We start from the raw sequence: 20,697 nt of genomic DNA, 5'->3' as shown, positions 1-20,697 counted from the left end.
GGGTCGGAGCGAGGGGGAACTTCACCCGGGGCATGCATGTGCCCTGCGCCCCTGCCATGCCCTCCCCCTCCACAACTTGGAACGCCCCCCCCCACGCCACAGAACACTTCCAAAATGCCCCCACACCGGCGCATGCCCAGTGCATTGCGCACCCCCATTCCCTTGGCACTACGCCACTGGTCTTTAGGCATGCACCTTGCATGAACGTTTGCTTAAGAATATGTTAAAATTCTAGCTGTGGTTTCCAACTGCCTTTTTATTTCCGCTTTTCAGGTGACGACCCTGGTGAACACGAGCAACAAAGGGCCCTCCGGCAAAAAGAAAGGCCGGTCTAAGAAGGCTCACGTTCTCGCCGCCTCGGTGGAGCAAGCCACGCAGAACTTTTTGGAGAAAGGAGAACAGATTGCCAAGGAGAGCCAAGACCTGAAAGATGAGTTGGTGGCTGCTGTGGAAGATGTCCGTAAGCAAGGTAGGCGGAAGCGTCTGGGTGGAAGAAGCGCAGGAAAAAGTGCGGGATAATAACGATTTCATTAGCACGTTTTCCGTCGAGGGCTCTCTGGTATTTCTGCATAGGGCAAGTACCCATTCAATTCCCCGACAAGTGAGCACTAATGATTCTTGATTCAGTTGCTCGAGAGGCTACCAGCTCTTGCTGCCTGGCTGTCTTTTAGTCAAGAGAAGAGGTTTGAAAGTCGTACCATTAGCAGAGCTTTGGGCTAATGCAAAAAACCCGGGCATCTCTTGAAATCTTTAATGAGGCTGTTGTTTCATGTGGCTCCACTTAAGAAATGCTTCTTTCTAGTGGAGTGGGGACAGGGAACGGACGACAGCAACCCTGAGTAGGCAAATCACAAGACTTCCCCCCCCCCACCCCCAGTAATACTTTTAAATGATTATTTTATTTATTTATTTATGTAGTTATTATTTCATTTTTATACCGCCCTCCCCCGGAGGGCTCAGGGCGGTGTACAACACTGACAAACAAAAGCAAAAAAATACAAAGTTGAAAATTAAAATGCAGCATTCAATTATCAAATCCAATTAAATTTAAAATAGATGGCATCCGACTATTAAAACTCCTCTTAAGAGAAGGACAGTGGGTCTTAGAGTGTTTCTTAGAATGTTTCGGGCACCCACATCAGCGGCTGGCCTCCCCAAAGGCCCGGCGGAATGGCTCAGTCTTACAGGCCCTGCGGAACTCGTTGAGGTCCCGCAGGGCCCGGACAGCTGGAAGGAGAGCGTTCCACCAGGCAGGGGCCAGGGCCGTAAAAGCCCTGGCCCTAGTGGAGGCCAGCCGCGTCATAGAGGGGGCAGGGATCACCAGCAGATTGGCCTCTGCTGAACGCAGGGACCGACGTGGGATATATGGGGCCAGACGGTCTCGTAGGCACGAGGGTCCCAGGCGACGCAACACGGGCATGATATGGTCTCTAAAGGCACCGCCCGTGAGCAAGCGTGCCGCCGCATGCTGGACCAATTTTAATTTCCGGATCCGCCGCAAGGGAAGGCCCGCGTAGAGCGAGTTGCAATAGTCTAATCTGGAGGTGACCGTTGCATGGACCACTGTGGCCAGATCCGCTTGGGAGAGGAAGGGGGCCAGTCGCCGGGCCCGGTGAAGATGGAAAAACGCAACCCGGGTTACATGGGCCACCTGGGTCTCCACTGAAAAAGACGAATCCAGGTGGACCCCCAGGCTGCGAACTGAGGGGGTCGGTGCCAATGAGACCCCCTCCCACACTATTGGGCAAGGTACACTTTTCCAAGAAGGATTATTTGGAAAGTTGTGAGTTTTCCGGTTTGTGTGGCCGTGGTCTGGTAGTTTTTGTTCCTAACATTTCTCCCACCTCTGTGCTATCATCTTCCCAGGCCTGTCACAATGAGAGGCTGCCAGTTTTCCATCTTGGCGGGCCTTGATTCCATCTTGGGCCCTGCCTTTCCCCTACCAGCCTTTTTGATCGGGCGCCTGCCTTTAATTTTGCTTGCTCTTAACTTTGTGATTTAAATTTTAAGACATTGCTGCTGTGGAAATTTGTTTTAATGGGGTTAGTTTCAGTTATGTATTTTATGTGCTGTTCTTGGAACAGCTGTGTTGTGAGCCGCCTCGAGCCCTTTGGGGGTGAGGCGGCCTATAAATCTAATAAATAATAATAATAATGAATTATTTTGCTGGAACTGCAGTAGTTACTTCGATAGCCTGTCCTAAAATGATGCAGCAGCGTCGCTGTATCATTCTGATTAAGTCACACGAGCGGCTGGGCAGCTTGACTGACCAGTAAAGTTTCTTGCGAATTATTCTGCACTGAGTAGTGATAGCCGACAGACGCAAAGTGATTTATGTTTGTGTCTTCTGTTGCATCTCCCTTTTGTTTTAATATGGTGGATTCTTCTAGTCCTCAGCTGCCCTCTACAAAAGCCACCCATTGAGAAATTTCCCTGTAGGTTAAATGGCTGGTCGCCCCCTGGCTGCTATGATAGTGTAAAAATGAATCAATGATATTCATAGAATCATAGAGTTGGAAGAAACCCCAAGGGCCATCACGTCCGAGCCCCTGCAATGCAGGAACACATAATCAAAGCACAAAGACATATGTTCATCCAGCCTCTCTTTAACAACCTCCAAAGAAGGAGACTCCACCACACTCCAAGATAATCGACCTACCTATCAAACAGCCCCTAATGTTTAGGTGGCATCTCTTTTCCTTTACCTCGAACCCATGACTCCTGGTCCTAGTCTCTGGAGCTGCAGAAAACAGGCTTGCTCCCTTACCAACGTGGCATCCCTTCAAATATCTAAACATGGCTATCATGTCACCTCTTAACCTTCTCTTCACCAAACTAAAAATCCCCAGCTCCCTCTCTCCTCATAGGGCAGTGATGGCGAACCTATGGCACGGGTGCCATAGGTGCCAATCAGAGCCCTGTCTGCGGGCACGCACAGAGTTCATCATGTGGGGGGGGGGGAATTCCCCCCCCCCCCCACACACACATCTAGGCTGGCCTGGGCCACTGGGCTAGATTATTAGCATTAAACCTAAGACTTAGTTTTGGGGAAGCAGTGTAGGTAACCCTGCTAAGTGCTGTTAAACCCCACTGTACTCTGCAGTGGCTCAGCAAAAGATAAAAAAGTCCCACCTAAGGAAGACTTTTTGCTGCTTTCATTTTTATTGTATTTTGTTTGATTTATATCCCGCCCTATCCCTGCAGGGCTCAGTCTGGCACAGTGGTTAACAGCAGGTGGACCTTAATTTGGAGAACTGGATTGGTTTCCTTACTCCTGCACATGAGCTACGGACTGTAATCTGGAGAACCGGGATCGATCCCCACACTTCCACATAGAAGCTCACTGGGCGACCTTGGGCTAGTCGCAGTTCTCTCAGAACTCTCTTAGCCCCACTTGTCTCATGAGGTGTCTGTTGTGGGGGAGAGGAAGGGAAAGAGGTTTGAAAGTCACCTCGAGACTCCTTAAGACTCTTCTTCTTCTTCTTCTTCTTCTTCTTCTTCTTCTTCTTCTTCTTCTTCTTCTTCTTCTTCTTCTTCTTCTTCTTCTTCTTCTTGTGCTTCTTCTTCTTCTTCTTCTTGTGCTTCTTCTTCTTCTTCTTCTCCTCCTCCTCCTCCTCCTCCTCCTCCTCCTCCTCCTCCTTCTTCTTCTCCTTCTCCTTCTTCTTCTTCTTCTTCTTCTTCTTCTTCTTCTTCTTCTTCTTCTTCTTCTTCTGCTTCTGCTTCTTCTGCTTCTTCTTCTTCTTCTTCTTCTTTGTCATCACTTGGCATCAAAACCTTTGAATCCCAACTCTTCAACAAAGCTTGCTGGGTGACCTTGAGACAGTCAGTTTTTCATCTTATGCTACCTTCCTCAATTGTTGTGGGGATAAAATGGAGAAACGGAGACTGATGTGCCCCAAGCTGAGCTTTTTAGATGAAGGGTGCAATAAACATGCACTTAATAATAACAAATGTTGTTGCACACAGTGGAAGTGCCGTGGTAACAGGCACGTGAGACACTGCTCTCCTGAACCCAGCTTATCTTACGCTGGAAACAGACCTTTATCTACGAAAGCTGTTTGCAGCAAGCATTTTTGACATGCCTTCCCTCTTCCTGGTCATTTGTACTGAAAAGCTTTGACTATCGGAGTAGAGGCATTATTAAATTTACTTCTGTAATCTCCGGCTTCTCGCGACGACGTATCCTTAAACGTTCATCACGTTTTATTGGGGAAAATATTCATAACCCATTCCAACGTATTTGCAACCACTTCCAATTGCTATTCAGGTTCACCAGTCCCCGTTCTGTGAAATATGGTTCACTAAATGTCACTCTATGCAAATGCTCCATTGTTAGTCCTCTCAGGCCCTCTCCAAATCCATTAATTATCTTTCAGTTCTCAGAAAACAGAGATTGTGAAAGGCATTAAATTCCCTGCTCTGGGATGTGATGGAGCACTTGTGATAAATGAGTAGATGCTGCGTGGGATCTTAGGGGGTGATGGAGATATTACATTGAGTTTGCATTTTTTTCTCTTCCTTTTGGAACGGCATCCTGCATAGCAAACAGGGGGAAATGCTGTTGTAATGAGGACAAGCCAAACTCCCAGCTGCCTTTTACCACTTTATCATCTTGTTACCCTCCGTAAGTGCAAGCAGCCGGCAATATTTTTTGTGTTAACCAAATTAGAATCATAGAGTTGGAAGAGACCCCCAGGGCCATCAAGTCCAACCCCCTGCCATGCAGGAACACACAATCCAAGCACTCCTGACAGATGACCATCCATCCTCTCTTTAAAAACCTCCAAAAAAGGAGACTCCACCACTCTCCAAGGTAGTGCATTCCACTGTCGATCAGCTCTTAACATCAGGAAGTTTTTCCTGATGTTTGGGTGGAATCTCTTTTCCTTCATCTTTTCCTCTGAAATGCGGTGTTGGAGGAGAGTGTTACAGATACCGTTGACTGCCCAAAAACCAAATGAGTGGGTTTCAGATCAAATCAAGCTTAATTCCCTCTAGAAGCTAAAATTCTCTCTCTCTAGAAGCTGTTAAAATAGGTCATTTTGAAGGACATTGATTTATAGGGTTGTCATGAGTCAGAGGCAACTTGACGGCACACACACACACACACACATACACACACCTTATTGTGTCTGGTATCTACTGTGAAATATCTAGGTTTCTACTGGTCAGATCAGAGGAGTTTGTAGCAGTGACTCATTCAACTATGAGAAGGTAATCCATGCATTAGCTCAATATATAATTGAGCAAGCATAGAAGGCAGAGACTACTCACTTCCAGCTAGTCTCCACGCAAGACTCACTTCCAGCCAATCTCCACACGTGACTCACTTCCACTCGCTACACACACACAGCTTGGGGGTGGGTAAAAATCAACTCAAACAAAACAAACAAAACAGTACGTACATAGTGGATTGCTTAGCAGAGGTGTATCTAGGCAAACTGGAGCCCAGGGACAAATCCTGAGCTTGGCGCCCCGCCCCCCGCCCCCCGCCCCGGCATAGGTGGCCACCCTCCTTCACGACGACCAAACAATGATTTTTTTGCACCAGCTCACAAAACACCCCCCCCCACCCCCAACAAAACATACATGGCTCTCTCCCCACTACTTTCCTAATTGTGTCCTCACACCAACCCTGTGAGGTAGGCTGCTAGCCTGAGAAACAGCTCCAAACCAGTGCAAGGGGAATTAACTTTTAATCATGTAAATCTCTCACAAGTCACCCCCCATCTGTAGGTTTACCCAACAGACATCAGCATCATCTTCAGTTCTGCTGCTGCTGCTGGGCTCCCCACTCAGCTTGCCTTTTCCTGTGCCTGCTGGTGCCCGGCTGCCAGGGAGAAGGCTTCTGAGTAATGCCACACTTAATTTAAGGCGAATAAGGCACGCTGGGTCAGAGGGAGGGGAGGCGGAGCTCCCCAGTCCTGCTCCTGGGAGCCCAGTGGGATTTCTCCCCCGCCCCCTGGACACTCCAGGCCACTGTATAGAGTGGGCGGGGCTAAGACAGGTACTGGGAGCAGTCGGCTGCTTCAGTGCCTGCTTGCTAGGGTTTGCTCAATCCCTCCCTGTGTAGGAGGATGTTTTGGCGCCCCCCACGTGACCTCAATCAATGCACCCGGGGACAAGGGGTACCCCGTGTCCCTAGGCAAGTACGCCACTTCTGCTTAGCTTTTGAAATCTAATGAGCTTGGGCTAGCTTGGACCATCCAGGTCAGAACGTGATGAGTGAAAGAAAGGGAGAGAAGGGAGTCTTAACTCAGTGGTGGGATCCAAAAAATTTAGTAACAGGTTCCCATGGTGGCGGGATTCAAACTTTGGCGTAGCGCCAATGGGGCTGGGCAGGGCACGACGGGGGCGTTGCCGGGCATTCCGAGGGCGGGGCATTCCTGGGCGGGGCTGTGGGAAGGACGCAGCCGCTGCGCCGGTCCTTGGGCGGGAAACGAATGCACGCAGGCGCAGGCTGCCACGCACACCGGTGCACCTCCGGCCAGACTGCTTCAAGTTCTGCGCGCTGATGCTGAGAGGAGGGGCGTAACTAAGGCAAAAATCACGTGGCAAAATCACCAGTTAGTAAACCCCTCTTGGCACACACAAATAATTAGTAACCTACTCTCGGGAACCTGTGAGAACCTGTTGGATCCCACCTCTGCCTTAACTGCTGGGACCTCTTGGCTCTTCTTTCCCTGGCTGGACTTCAGCTCACTGTGATGGGGAAAGAGACTGGCAGCCCCAGGAGCCTCTTTCCCTCCTCCATCACTGCTTCTTCACCCTTTGCCAAGCAGGCTGCAGTGGTAGTTGCAGGATTGACCTGGAGGCTTCTCCCGTTGTCAAGGGAACAGGGTGACCTGGAAGTTCTAGTCAGGATAAGGTTCCATGGGGAGAGCCAAAAGGAGGCCTGGCCAAAATGGAGGGCCAATCCTATACTTCAGAGTGGGGAATCAAACCCGGTTCTTCAGATTAGAGTCCACCACTCATGTTCAGAAGTGGGAAATCAAGCCTGGGTTCTCCAGATTAGAGACCTCCCACTCCTAACCACCATGCTACGCTGATGCTCTTTGATTACTATTGATTTTCTCTCAAAGTCAATGTCTTTAGGAGCACGATGATTTCACCCAGACATCACTTCTCCCAGTTTATGTGGGACTTGCTGTGCTGTAGATGTATGTAGGATTTCACCTTTAAGTGGTTCATTGTATACTTTCAATTTTCTGTCCTACTTCAGTTTATTCTTTCTGTCTTGTCTTCCCCTCTTGTGACATTTTTTTTAAAAAAGAAATGCATACTCTCTGAGACCTTGGTGACCAACTGTGAAGCCATGGTTTCTGTCAGTAAAAGGTAGAGGCAGGGGTCAGGATCATTGAGAAAGGCTAGATCTGGCCCAGCAGCAGCCAAAGAACAACTTTTTAAAAAAATATTTTGAATTTCTAACCTGCTCTTTCCGAATCAAGCCAGGCCCAGGGTGTCTTTCTGCAGTGCAACTTCCATGACTCACCTGCTATTCAAGAAGAGTTTGGATTTATATCCCCCCTTTCTCTCCTGCAGGAGACTCAAAGGGGCTTACAAGCTCCTTGCCCTTCCCCCATCACAACAAACACCCTGTGAGGTAGGTGGGGCTGAGAGAGCTCCGAGAAGCTGTGACTAGCCCAAGGTCACCCAGCTGGCGTGTGTGGGAGTGTACAGGCTAATCTGAGTTCCCCAGAAAAGCCTCCACAGATCAGGCGGCAGAGCTGGGAATCAAACCCGGTTCCTCTCGATTAGATACATGAGCTCTTAGCCTCCTACGCCACTGCTTCTTTCTGCAATGCAACTTCCATGACTCACCTGCTATTCAAAAATAGCTATTCAAAAAAAGACAGTGTTGTGTAGTGGTTAGAGTTTCAGACTAGGATCTGTGAGATCCTCCCTCTCCCCCGCCATGGAAATCTGCTGGGTTTTCTTGCAGCAGTAGCATATTCTTCACATAACTTACCTCTTGGGTTGTTGAAGGAGATTGTGGAGGCTATGGTTCCCCGTCAAGGAGAAAGGTGGGGTGTCGGATGCCGCTGTAATTTTATTTAATTCGCTGTTTTAACTGGGATTTTAATGCTATTACTGTTATGATTATGTTGTTCACCGCCCAGAGCCCTTCGGGGGAGGGGCGGTATATAAAATTAATTATAAATAAATAAATAAATAAAATAAATAAAGAAAATAAAGAAACATAGCTGGAGATGGGGGCCAGAATAAATTGGAGGTCTGTTGGTGGTAGAGAAGGAAAGAAGGAAGTAGGCAAAGAGGAGAATATGGGGCCTGCTTAGGGGACAGAAGGAGGAAACAGTGTGGAGAAAGAGATACAGAGGAAAATGAAGTTGTGGTACCCAATATTTCTTTACCAAATATCAAGCCAACAGTAGCTTTATTTGCAAAGAAAGGGGAGCTATCCCCACACGGGCAGACTCCGCCAAAACAGTATATCCACTGCATGTTTATTCCCTTCTCCTGAATTTGCCACACCCTCTCTGTTCCCCCATTGGCTGAGGGTACTTAGAGTCACAACTTTCTGGTCCACGTATTTACATGTTCCTCCTTGATATCTGCCCCCTTTCCACATTCTTCCTGTATGTTCATTATAATACAGTTTGTTGTCAGAGCAGGAGGAGAAGTTAATATGCATTAGCCTATTAAGCATGCTCAATACGTACAATCTGATACAAGCCTTGCCCCTCAGCCTAGTCATCCAGCGGTCTTATCTTGTCCTGCCGCAAGCATCCTCCCTTATGACTCATCTCCTCATTCCTAGTAGAAAACATATTTCTCGTTTATCACAAAGTGTCTACCAGAAAACCTTGAAGTTTCTCCATCATACAACTGGGCCTGGTGGCTGGCTGCACACAAGTGGGCCAGACCTTTCTTAGTAAGAGGATGCCAGGGGAGAGATGGAGGGAATGTGTGCCCCCCCCCATTCCATGGGTCCCCAATACCATCGGGGTTTATCCCTGGGATCCATGGGTCTTTAATATCATCTAGACCCCCTTCCTTTCAGGAGGACTGAGTTTAAGTGAGATGCCGATCTTGGGAAATAACTGCTGCTTTTATCCTATTTATAGAAGTTGTATTTTGATGAATTTATATATGATTTTATGTTGTACACCGCCCAGAGCCCTTCGGGGATGGGGCGGTATACTAAATTAAATTAAACAAACAAACAAACAAACAAACATACAACAACAACAACAACAACAACAACAACAACAACAACAACAATAATAATAATAATAATAATAATAATAATAAAGCTGCATTTAATTAAGAAATGGGACACGCTCCCTTTAATTTTCTTTGTATTACTTTATTTAAGCTTCTGGGTCATGCCAACATAAAAGATCCCCTTTATAATTTATCTGACTCCTGCGATGGGGTTCTACTCACCGTAGTCATTTAAGGACACATGGCATTATTTCTTATAATTAAAGGAGAGACCATGAATTGTTTGTTTTGTTTCCCCCATCGATTTCAAGGGAGAGAACAGGTTTAACAATAGCTCCTTTTGGTTCTCTTCACTGTTTCTTGTTTTCTACAGTTCTGTGGCATAGAAGGAATTGTGAATAAAGCCCTTGCTTTTCTTGAAGAGTTGACGTTCTTTCTATAGCTATTGGTTTAACAAACCACCAGACTATCAAAAATGTTTTGTCATTTTGAGCTGATAATGTCAAGTTGGCCTGGAAGAACAACTTGTTTGTATTCAACATAATCTCTCCCTCCCTTTCAATCTTTCTCTTTCTCTCATGTTCTGAGCAGCGTCTTGAATTCTGGCCTTTTCCATTGTATTTACAAACAGCTTCAACTACTTTCTCCCAGACTTCTGTTTTACTGAAGTTTCCCCAGCTTGGCTCATTAAACTTCCATCTCCCCCATTACTTCCCTAAAGTCTGCACTCTGATGATGCATTTAAAACCTTGCTCATTATGTCAATCCAATCACATAGTTAATACATTTTTTTAAAAAAAATATGTCGGTCAACAGTTGAAAACTTTGAAGAGAGAAACACCAACATTTATGTTCAGGGGTAACAGTGTTAGGTCTCGATCCTTGAATCAATAAATGGGCCCTGGATCTGTTGATCAGTATAAGCATAAGCATAAGCATTTTATTGTCATTGTGCACGCACAACGAAATTTACAGCAGCATTCCTCGATGCACACAATTTCAGACTCATACCCCATCCTCACTTTCCCCTTCCTCCACCCATCCCTACACAGCCCCAAACACATCAACACGAAGCCACGGAGTTCAGCATAGCCACGGCTGTAGAGTAGAAGCTGTCTCTAAGCCTCTTTGTCCTAGTTTTGATAGACCTGTATCGTCTGCCGGACGGTAACAGTTCAAAAAGAGAGTGTGCTGGATGAGCCTGGTCTCTCAGAATATTTTGGGCTTTTTTTAGGCTTCGGGAATTATAAAGTTCTTCCAAGGAGGGGAGAGGGCAGCCGATAATCCTCTGAGCAGTAGTGATCACCCTTTGGAGCGCCTTCCTATCTGCCACTGTGCAACTGGAGAACCATACACAGATGCAGTAGGTTAAGACACTCTCTATAGCACAGCGGTAAAAGGACACCAGGAGTTTTCCATCCAGTTGTTGTTTCCTTAAAAGTCTCAGATAGTACAGTCTTTGTACAGTACAGTCAGATAGTACAGTCAGATAGTACAGAAGTGTTTATTGGAAGGTAGCAAAGCTCCCAGTGTATAAAAGCCAGTTTTGTCCGACCTGGCTTTAGCCACCCCCTTTATCCAGAAACAATCCCCCCTCCCATTTTCCCAAAGACTGTGAGAAAGAGTTACATTGGAGCCTGGGCGGCCCCAAGGTCAGCAACAGGTAGAGATAAAGCCACCTGGACTCTAACCCCACAGAGCAATGGAAACATCTCGTTTCCTAGGGGAATAGAGGGTGTCAGAGATGAGCCTAGCTATCTTGTTTTATTTTGTTTGGTTCGGTTAAACAAGCCTCGTTATCTTCCAAAGCAATTGAAAACATTAAATCGAATGTTCCATTGCCTCGATTGTAGCATATAGCAGGCAAAGCATATATATCTACAAGCAGTTACGTTGACAGGAATGCATCTCAATCACCTACATACAATCACCTTCTATATATAGTTTATGTAGCTCAGGCACGGAGGCAGGAGTGCGTCTCAATCAACCAGGTGCCAACCCTGACAAACAGGACATCTTTTTAATTGGGGCTTACGTGTGCTCTAAAAGGGCACGGGGAAGCTTCAAAGCCATTTCTGACGCAACCCGACGATCTTTCTGATGTGGTGGTACGCACATATATTGCCAGAAGACTTCCTATTAGATCCTGGAACTGAAAGATGCTCGGGGCAGCTTTGAAGAGAAAAGGGATAGTTTGAATTGCTTGCTTCCCTGTATTCTATGTTTGGTTTACAAAGTCAAGCAAAAAAATGCAGATAGCCATCTCTGACAACATTGATCGTGGTGGTTTGTCGCTTTGGAGTGTGGGGGTAGTTAGTCTTTCCTATAAAGTTGGCCAAGAAAATCTTTCTCCTTGTTCCTTTAAACAAGTGATTGACATGGATACCTACTCATCCATCCATCCATCCATCCATCCATCCATCCATCCATCCATCCATCCATCCATCCATCCATCCATCCATCCATCCATCCATCCATCCATCCATCCATCCATCCATCCATCCATCCATCCATCCTCTATCTATCTATCTATCTATCTATCTATCTATCTATCTATCTATCTATCTATCTATCTATCTATCTATCTATCTATCTATCTATCTATCTATCTATCTATCTATCTATGGGTTTTGTATACCGCCCTACCCCCGAAGGGCTCTGTAAGGTATTACGTTAACTGTTGACTGTAAGGTATTACGTTAACTGTTTACCTCACTATTTTGACAGTGTACCATTTGTGAACCATTTGTGCACAATATATCTTCCGATGAGAGAAGGTTATCTATGTTGCATTAACATAAGCTGCTGGGAAGGTTGACTTTTTATCAGCGGCAAAATATCAAGTTTTGAAATTTTAGCAGCAACCAAGATTATGTCAGCGTTTGTTATAATTCATGAAACTTCATGTGTTTTCCTTCTAATCTAACACCATTTATTTTCTATGGATAAGCTGAAGAAAATGGATGCAGCTGTCATGGAATTTGGCATTTGGAGATACTACGTGTATCACAAGGTTGTATGCTAGTTTGCAGTACAATCCAGACACTGGAGGCAGCTGGGTTCAGCGCTACTGCTATGCTACCCTACATCCTCCAGTAGGTTTTCCAGAGGTATGGGAGGGAGAAAAAAGACCAAAAACCCCCCTCCCTGCTGCTGGAAAACCCCATTGGGGGCAATGGCTCAGCAGTGGCGAAGGGAGGGGAAACTGTGCCTGCATGCCCCCTCCCCAACCTGCTCCCAACATGCCCCCATCCCCGACACATGACTGCAATGGCGGCGCCTGGGGCAAGCTCCGCCTCTGTGGCTCACTACATTGGCTTCCAGTTGAGTTCCGAGTCAGGTTTAAGGTGTTGGTTTTAACCTCTAAGCAGAGGCGTACCTGGAGTAAATGGCGACCGGAGACAAATTGTCTCCAGGATGCCCCCCCAGGCTCTTCCCCCCGCCCTACCCCACCCCCATGCTCTGCCCCCACTGCCCTCGACCCCACCCATGGACATGGGCAAGGTCTAGGGTGCCCACCTCCCCCCAGACTCCCCCTCGGATGGGGTCAAGGCACACGAAAATGACAAGACAGCAGGACTTCCTGGTCACATGATTTTGCGCCCCCCATGTGACCAGAAGAGTGGCGCCCGGGGACAAGGGATACCCCTTATCCCTAGGCAGATACGCCACTGCCTCTAAGGCTGTTAGAGGACTGGGACCTTCATACCTCAGGGACTACATTTCCCTGTACTGCCCCAAATGGATACTCCGTTCTTTGGAGGCTAATCTCCTGGTGATCCCTGGCCCTTCGGTAATATGTCTGGCCTCGACCAGGGCCAGGGCCTTCAGTGCCCTGGCCCCCATTTGGTGGAATGGTTTACCATCTGCCATCAGGGCCCTGCGGGACTTGAAAGAGTTCTGCAAGGCCAGTGAAACTGAGTTATTTAACCAGGCATTTGGCTGAGACCAGCTCCTCCCATCTCCATCCAGTCCACCATCTGTATCGTACTATTGTGCTATTGCTGGACTCTTCTAGGAGGGTGGGAGCAGGAGAGGTTGTGGTTTCTTTGGTTGCTTGTTTTTAGTCTATGTGCATTCATTGTTTAAATAGCTAGTTTTATTGAGTTAGTATTTTAGATGGAATTATACATTTTTGTATCTTATGTTGTGAGCCACTCTGAGCTGATTCGGGAGATTTGTAGATAGATAGATAGATAGATAGATAGATAGATAGATAGATAGATAGATAGATAGATAGATAGATAGATAGATAGATAGATAGATAGATAGATAGATAGATAGATAGATAGATAGATAGATAGATAGATAGATAGATAGATAGATAGATAGATAGATAGATAGATAGATAGATAGATAGATAGATAGATAGATAGATAGATAGATAGATAGAATGAATGAATGAATGAATGAATGAATGAATGAATGAATGAATGAATGAATGAATGAATGAATGAATGAATGAATGAATGAATGAATGAATGAATGAATGAATCAGTCAGTCAGTCAGTCAGTCAGTCAGTCAGTCAGTCAGTCAGTCAGTCAGTCAGTCAGTCCAGGGCCAGGGTTAAAGCGCTACTGGCCGCAAATGTGGGGTGGGAGCTAGCTAATGTCAGCTCTGCCTTGGGAACACCATGATGGCACAGTTTTCTTGTGCATTATACTTTTTGATGGTTGGTCCACTTATAGCCCACTTGACGACACATGCCCAGGGAGCTCAGCTTACAACATGGCGCTTGTTAACCTGCACGACGACCTAAGTGGTACAGGATTCTTTTGTATTTGTTCCACCATATTGTATGGGTTGGTGGACACTCTTAGTCTGGTTTCTCAGTTGAGATGTGTGTGGTTGGGAGACCCTTCTATTAAAATGCACTACCTCTAGCATAGCTCTCAACGTCATCAAAGCACGCAAGGCCTTTCCTCATGACAAAGGGGTGCCCGTGATCGACCAAACCAACATCTGCCAGATTCAGAAGGCAGCCATGCGGGGCTCTGCATGAATACTATGCCGAATCATTACAACATCCCAGGCCTCTGGGTGGGGCTCAAATTCTAATGAAAGGCTGACAACCAGCTAAAGAACTGGCAGCTGTCATGTTAAACAACAAGAACAGCAGCAACAACAACTATTATTATTAAGAGCCCCCAAGTCACAGCTGACTTGTATTGACCCCTCATGAGATTTAAAAGGCAAGAGATGAACAGAGGTGGTTTGCCATGGCCTGCCTCTGTAAAGCAACTCTGGATTCTCTTGGTGGACTCCCAGCAAATTTGTTGCCCTTTGCTATGTTTGTTGGTCTAGGCCAGTGGTGGCGAACCTTTGGCACTCCAGATGTTATGGACTACAATTCCCACCAGCCCCTGCCAGCATGGCCAAGTGTCCATGCTGGCAGGGGCTGATGGGACTTGTAGTCCATAACATCTGGAGTGCCAAAGGTTCGCCACAATGGGTCTAGGCCATGTGGAACTGAGGTTTAGGAACATGGGCTACCCCTGGCCAACAGCCAAAGAAGTGTACAGAGAAGGCAAGAAAGGAATGGCTCACAACCTGTGATAGGCTGTCTTAGCTAGCATGGTGTAGTGGTTAAGTGCAGGTGGATTCTAATCTGGAGAACTGGGTTGGATTCCCCACTCCTCCACCTGAGAGGCAGAGGCTTATCTGGTGAACCAGATGTGTTTTCACACTCCTACATTCCTGCTGGGTGACCTGGGGCTAGTCACAGTTCTTCAGAACTCTCTCAGCCCCACCTACCTCACAAGGTGTCTGTTGTGAGGAGAGGAAGGGAAAGGAGCATGTAAGCCACCTTGAGTCTCCTTACAGGAGAGAAAGGTGGGGTATAAGTCCAAACTTCTCCTCCTCCTCCTCCTCCTCCTCCTCCTCCTCCTCCTCCTTCTTCTTCTTCTTCTTCTTCTTCTTCTTCTTCTTCGAACATCATTCCTTTGTAGATGTTCCTAGCAGGTGTTTTGGCAGATCTAGACACTCTTATTAGAGGGCAAACTGAGTATTGAACTGCAGCCATGAAATAAAAGAAAGGAAATTGCTGTTGTGCCTCAGATTCAGGTGTGGTATATTATCCTGACTCCACAAAAAAGGATCTATAATCCTCTTAAGCAGCAAAATGAAAGCAGTATTCAAAATGATACAATAAACAGATCTGCTTGTTCAGGATAATAGGGACTGTGTGTTCTTTTTTCCTGATGTAGAAGCACTTGTGTCGTTTTTGAGGTTAGTGCGTTTATATCTCCTTTTCAGTATTAGAACAATGCTTTTGATTCAACTTCATTAGCCAGTGATTCATGTTTTCCTTTTTTCCCCCCAGTGAATTGCTGTCAAGAGCACCCATGTAGGACTTCATGCAGTCCATTAGCACTGAGTTATTCTAATATAAATTTGCCAACAAACATCTTCAACATTTTTACTGCATGTCCTTTTCACCGGTTCGTTTTTGGCCCTGGGGATTCAACGTTACACAATTCTAACGTTGGCAAGAAAAACTATTTGCGTACTGACTAATTAGACTTCTATTAAAAGTGGATGTTCGGCAAGGTAGAAATGATGAAGTTGTGACACTTTGGGTCTATGGCCGGGGTCTTCAAACTATGGCCCTCCAGATGTTCAAGGACTACAATTCCCATCAACCCCTGCCAGCATGGCCAAGTGGTAGGACTCATGGGAATTGTAGTCTATGAACATCTGGAGGGCCATAGTTTGAAGACTCCTGGTCTATGGCCTTTCCAGATGTTTTTATCCAGTTTGCCTTGGAACAGCCTTTCAAACGGTTTCTTCATTTTTGTTGTTGACGTGCTTTGTGGTTTATGACATCCTGCAAGTGCTGTCAGGTCACGTAGGGCTTTTAGTGAGCCTGTGAATTTATGACCTCCAAAATGTCTTATTGTTAACAGCCTTGCTCAGATCTTGCAAACTGTCCCGTGGATGTCTTCAAAAGAACCATCTTGCTTTTGTTCTTACTGCGCAGCACAAATAAAACGTCCTTAGTACATTTTAGCAAGGACCTATCTTCTGCTTCATGGACATTTTCTTTTTCCTGCCTTAGAATCATAGAATCATAGGCCCCTCCCGCACACGCAAAATAATGCGATTTCAAACCACTTTCACAACTGTTTGCAAGTGGATTTTGCCATTCCGCACAGCTTCAAAGAGCACTGAAAGCAGTTTGAAAGTGCATTATTTTGCATGTGCGGAATGAGCCATAGAGTTGGGAGAGACCCCAAGGGCCATCAGGCCCAACCCCCAGCTATGCAGGAATATACTCTCAAAGCACTCCTGACAGATGGCCATCTAGCCTCTCTTTAGAAACCTCCAGACTCCACCACTCTCTGAGGCAGTGAATTCCACTAACAGTCCTGACAGTCAGAAATTTCTTCCTAATGTTTAGGAAGAACATTTTTTTTTCCTGCCCCTTGAATCCATTACTCCATGTCCTGGTCTCTGGAGCAGCAGAAAACAAGCTTGCTCCCTCTTTGACATCCCTTCAGATATTTAAAGATAGCTATCATGTCCCCCCTTAACCTTCACTTCTCCAGACTAAACATCCCCAGCTCCCTAAGGCTCATTCCGCACATGCAGAATAATACACTTTCAAACTGCTTTCAGTGCTCTTTGAAGCTGTGCGGAATGGCAAAATCCACTTGCAAACAGTTGTGAAAGTGGTTTGAAAACGCATTATTTTGCGTGTGCGGAAGGGGCCTAAGTTTCTTTTCATACGGCATGGATTCCTGACCTTTTATCCTTTTGGTTGCCCTCCTCTGGACACGTTCCAGCTTGTCAATGTCCTTCTTAAATTGTGGTGCTCAGAACTGAACACAGTACTCTCTAGGTGAGTTCTGACCAATGCAGAGTAGAGTGACACAATTACTTCCCTCAATCTAGGCACTATTATTGATGCATCCCAGAATTGCATTGGCTTTCTCGGCTGCCACATCACACTTCTGACTCATGTTCAGTTTGTGGTGTACTGAGACTCCCAGATCCCTTTCACATGTTGTGTGGTCAAGCCAGGTGTCACCCATCTTATATCTGCGCATTTCATTTTTTTTTTTTTTTTGCCTAAGTGTCGAATCTTACATTTATCTCTGTTGAAACTCATTTTGTTTTCAGTTTTGGCCCAGCTCTCTAATCTGTCCAGATCTTTTTGAATCTTACCCCTGTCCTCCAGGGTATTAGCTACGCCTCATTTGGTATGATCTAGAAATTCGATTTAACATGCCCTTATTGATAAAAAAAAAAATATTGACTAGCACTGGGCCCAGGACAGAACCAGTGGTGGGAGTCAAATAATTTAACCACTGGTTGTTTACAAGCACCATTTTAACCACCGGTTCTACTGAAGTGGTGCGAACCGGCTGAATCCCTCCACGGGACAGAACCCTTCCATCCCCAGTCCACTGTTAGAGCACTTTAATTTTCGTAGCTTGCACCCACCATTTGCTGCATTTGTTTCCCATGGAGGTTTTCTGGGCTTCTAGCTCATCCTATTGCTATTTCCCTGTAAACTGTTCATGAATACAGTTTGGTTACCTATCGAATTCCGAATCATTCATTCATTTAGCCTTTATTTGGCATAAACAGTATAAAAAGTATAAAATCACATCTAAATCGCATCAAAATACAAACTTGCAACATATAACAAATTAAGTTGATTCATATATACTGTTGCTTGTGGGATCTTCCCAGCAGAAAGTTCGCAGCCATTTCACAGAATGTAGCATCAGAATTATTTAATAAGAACAATAGTCTGCTTAGTTCATCCAGCTCGTTAGGTATCATAGAAAGCAACCTGGAGTATTTGACTCTAATACTTGCCGATTTAGGACAACGGAATAATTGGTGAGTTAATGTTTCTAATTGATTTGCACCACATGAACACACCCTTTTGCACATTTCTAGGTTGTTATATCTACCTCGTAGTATGGCAGAAGGGAAAACATTGAAGCGAGCGAGTGAAAAAACTCTTCTCTGATCCGGATTGGTCAGATGATACAGATAGGAGGCCATTCTGTTATGTTGCAAGGGGATCGATAGATGCAAAGGTGAACAAGTCTTCCTCGCTGCCAGAGTTAAACAGTTCCATTCTCTCACCAACAACCTTTGTTTCAATAATCTATACGACTCTGAACAAGTTAAAGTTAGAAGGGAGTCAAGGGGTACACCAATTGACTCGATCTTCCTCTCTATCAGCGAGAACCATGAATTACTCTGGGTATCTGATAGTATTAGGTGAACCAGAGAGTGCCCATTATGTGTATAATGCAAGTGCAGCCAAAATTTAAAGGCTCTCGACCAAGCCCTGTAGACCAATGAATTTTGGCCCAGTTCTAAGCAGAGAGCCGCATAACATACGCAATTTGGAAGGCCCATGATTTTACGAAAAAATTTTGATTGAACCATATTCAAAGAGTCATCCACTGCGTTCAACCAAATGGGAACACCATATAGCAACTGAGCTTCTATTTTTGAATTAAAAACTTTGACTGCTGCTGGAACAAGGGCATGGCCCTTTCCATAATAGAAGCGCACAATGGCATGAAAGCATGAATTCCGAATCATGTTCAAGGTGTGGGTGTTGACCTTTAAGGCCTTACGCGGCCCGGGACCCTCGCACCTTCGGGACCGCATTACCCCATATGTCCCGGCTCGTCCTCTGCGATCAGCAGAGGCGAATCTACTGGAGATCCCTGGCCCCTTGATGACGCGGCTGGCCTCCACACGGGCCAGGGCCTTCACAGCCCTGGCACCGGCCTGGTGGAACACATTACCACCAGCTATTCGGGCCCTGCGGGACCTTGGAGAGTTCCGCAGGGCCTGTAAAACCGAATTATTCCACTGGGCCTTTGGAGAGTCCAGCCACCGATAATGCCCCGCCCCCCTGCTAGTAGGGTCCCCTAACATCATTGGGACCCCTCCTCATTTTTTGGAAGAGGGTGGTATATGGGTCTCGCGGGCCCTATTGTAGAATGTACCTGTTTTAAGATTTTTATGTTTTTTGTATGATTTTATGTTGTTCACCGCCCTGAGCCCTCCGGGGATAGGGCGGTATAGCAAGTTTAATAAATAATAATAATAATAATAATAATAATTTGTTTTCCCTGGAAACCGTGTGTACCTTTCATTTTTTTCCTTTCCTTTTCTTTAGAAAGAGCTGTGTTGGCAGCTGCGAAGATATGGATAAGAGAATTGCAACCACTTGGAGGTCTGGTCTACCTCTCATGAAGCAGCGTTGGATAGACCTGTCCTCTGTGGACCATCTTAATTTTTTCTTATTGCACAGACATGGAGACGGCCCACGGGGAACAGGTCTACCCCGTTGGTTCTTCGTGGGAGGTAGACCAGTTCACTGAGTGGCTGCAATTCTCTTATCTGTGTCTTTGTATCTGTACAAATACAGCTCCCTCTAAACAAAAAACAACAAAAAAGAAGGAAACAACGACACATGCACGAGATCGCCAGGGAAAACAAACTTTATTCATGAATATTTTACAAAGAAATAGCAAGCAGTTGAGCTGCAAGTAGAGGAAACCTCTGTGGGGAACAAATGCAGCAAATAACGGCTGAAAAACTCAAGTGGCAGAGAAAAGGTAGGCACAAGCTACTCTGAAACTGAAAGTGAGTGCTCTAACGGGGAAAGCGGGCAAAAGGGCGGGAAAAATTAAACATCTCTTGCCTGTTTGTGTTTGAACAGCCAAGCAGGAGATGTCTTAAACCTGAGGTGTCAAACTCACAGCCCTCCAGATGTTATGGACTACAGTTCCCATCATACCCTGCCAGCATGATGCTGTGTCTTAAAGACTACTCTTGAAAACAGTCCACATTTTAGCAACTTTTAAAAAAGACACCCTGATCACAAATAAAACGTCTGGAGGATGTCTTGGAGGAAAAGCTGCGCGAACCTCCTCCTCAGACGCTTCTTTTAACGTTCTCAAGATGTTTTATTTGTGCCGTGCCAAAAAAAGACCATGATTATCTTGTCCAGGGACTCGTGTCTTCTCATGAGGCGATCGAAGTACAATAACCTCAGTTTGGTCATTTTAGCTTCTAGGGAGAGTTCAAGCTGGATTTGATGTCGAAAGCACCGATTTGTCTTTTTGTGTGTGTTTCAGTACCCTGCGGTACTAGTAATTATTTCGAGGACATAATAGAGGATGTACACTTTTCAGATAGTCCACTTTTCAGCACTAGGCCATGGATTGGATTCAGATGAATGTTTTGAGTATCTTCTCAAGGTGAATCACCTGACTATGAGGGAATGAGTAAAACAGTGATGTGTAAAAGATGGAGGGTGATAGCATCGATATGGCAGAATTGGGGGAAAATAAGCTACAAAGAAAGGATGGGGATGAGATGAAAAGCCAAGGACATGAGCAGATTGTACGACGGAACAGCATAATGGATGTTGTTCATTCTGGGCTGCTGAAAATTGAAGGACATGTTTGGAACATCCTCCTCTAAATTATTCTTCATTCTGCTAGATACTATGCATGGGGACTAAG

General features: G+C 45.8%; 1 protein-coding gene across 1 annotated transcript in view; it reads left to right on the top strand.

Annotated features, from left to right (window-relative positions):
• The first annotated feature begins 276 nt into the window (after nucleotides 1–276).
• Nucleotides 277–20,697, top strand: part of CTNNA2 (catenin alpha 2) — a 542,314-nt gene continuing 521,893 nt past the window's right edge. The window contains exon 1 of the mRNA XM_048508766.1: nucleotides 277–469. The gene's annotated coding sequence lies outside the window, so the exon portion shown is untranslated. The remainder of the gene's footprint in view (nucleotides 470–20,697) is intronic.

This window comes from Sphaerodactylus townsendi, linkage group LG10 (assembly GCF_021028975.2).
Source record: "Sphaerodactylus townsendi isolate TG3544 linkage group LG10, MPM_Stown_v2.3, whole genome shotgun sequence".
In the NCBI taxonomy this organism is placed as follows: domain Eukaryota; kingdom Metazoa; phylum Chordata; class Lepidosauria; order Squamata; family Sphaerodactylidae; genus Sphaerodactylus; species Sphaerodactylus townsendi.
Note: the sequence above shows the minus strand (reverse complement) of the source record. Positions and strands in the feature narration are given on the sequence as shown.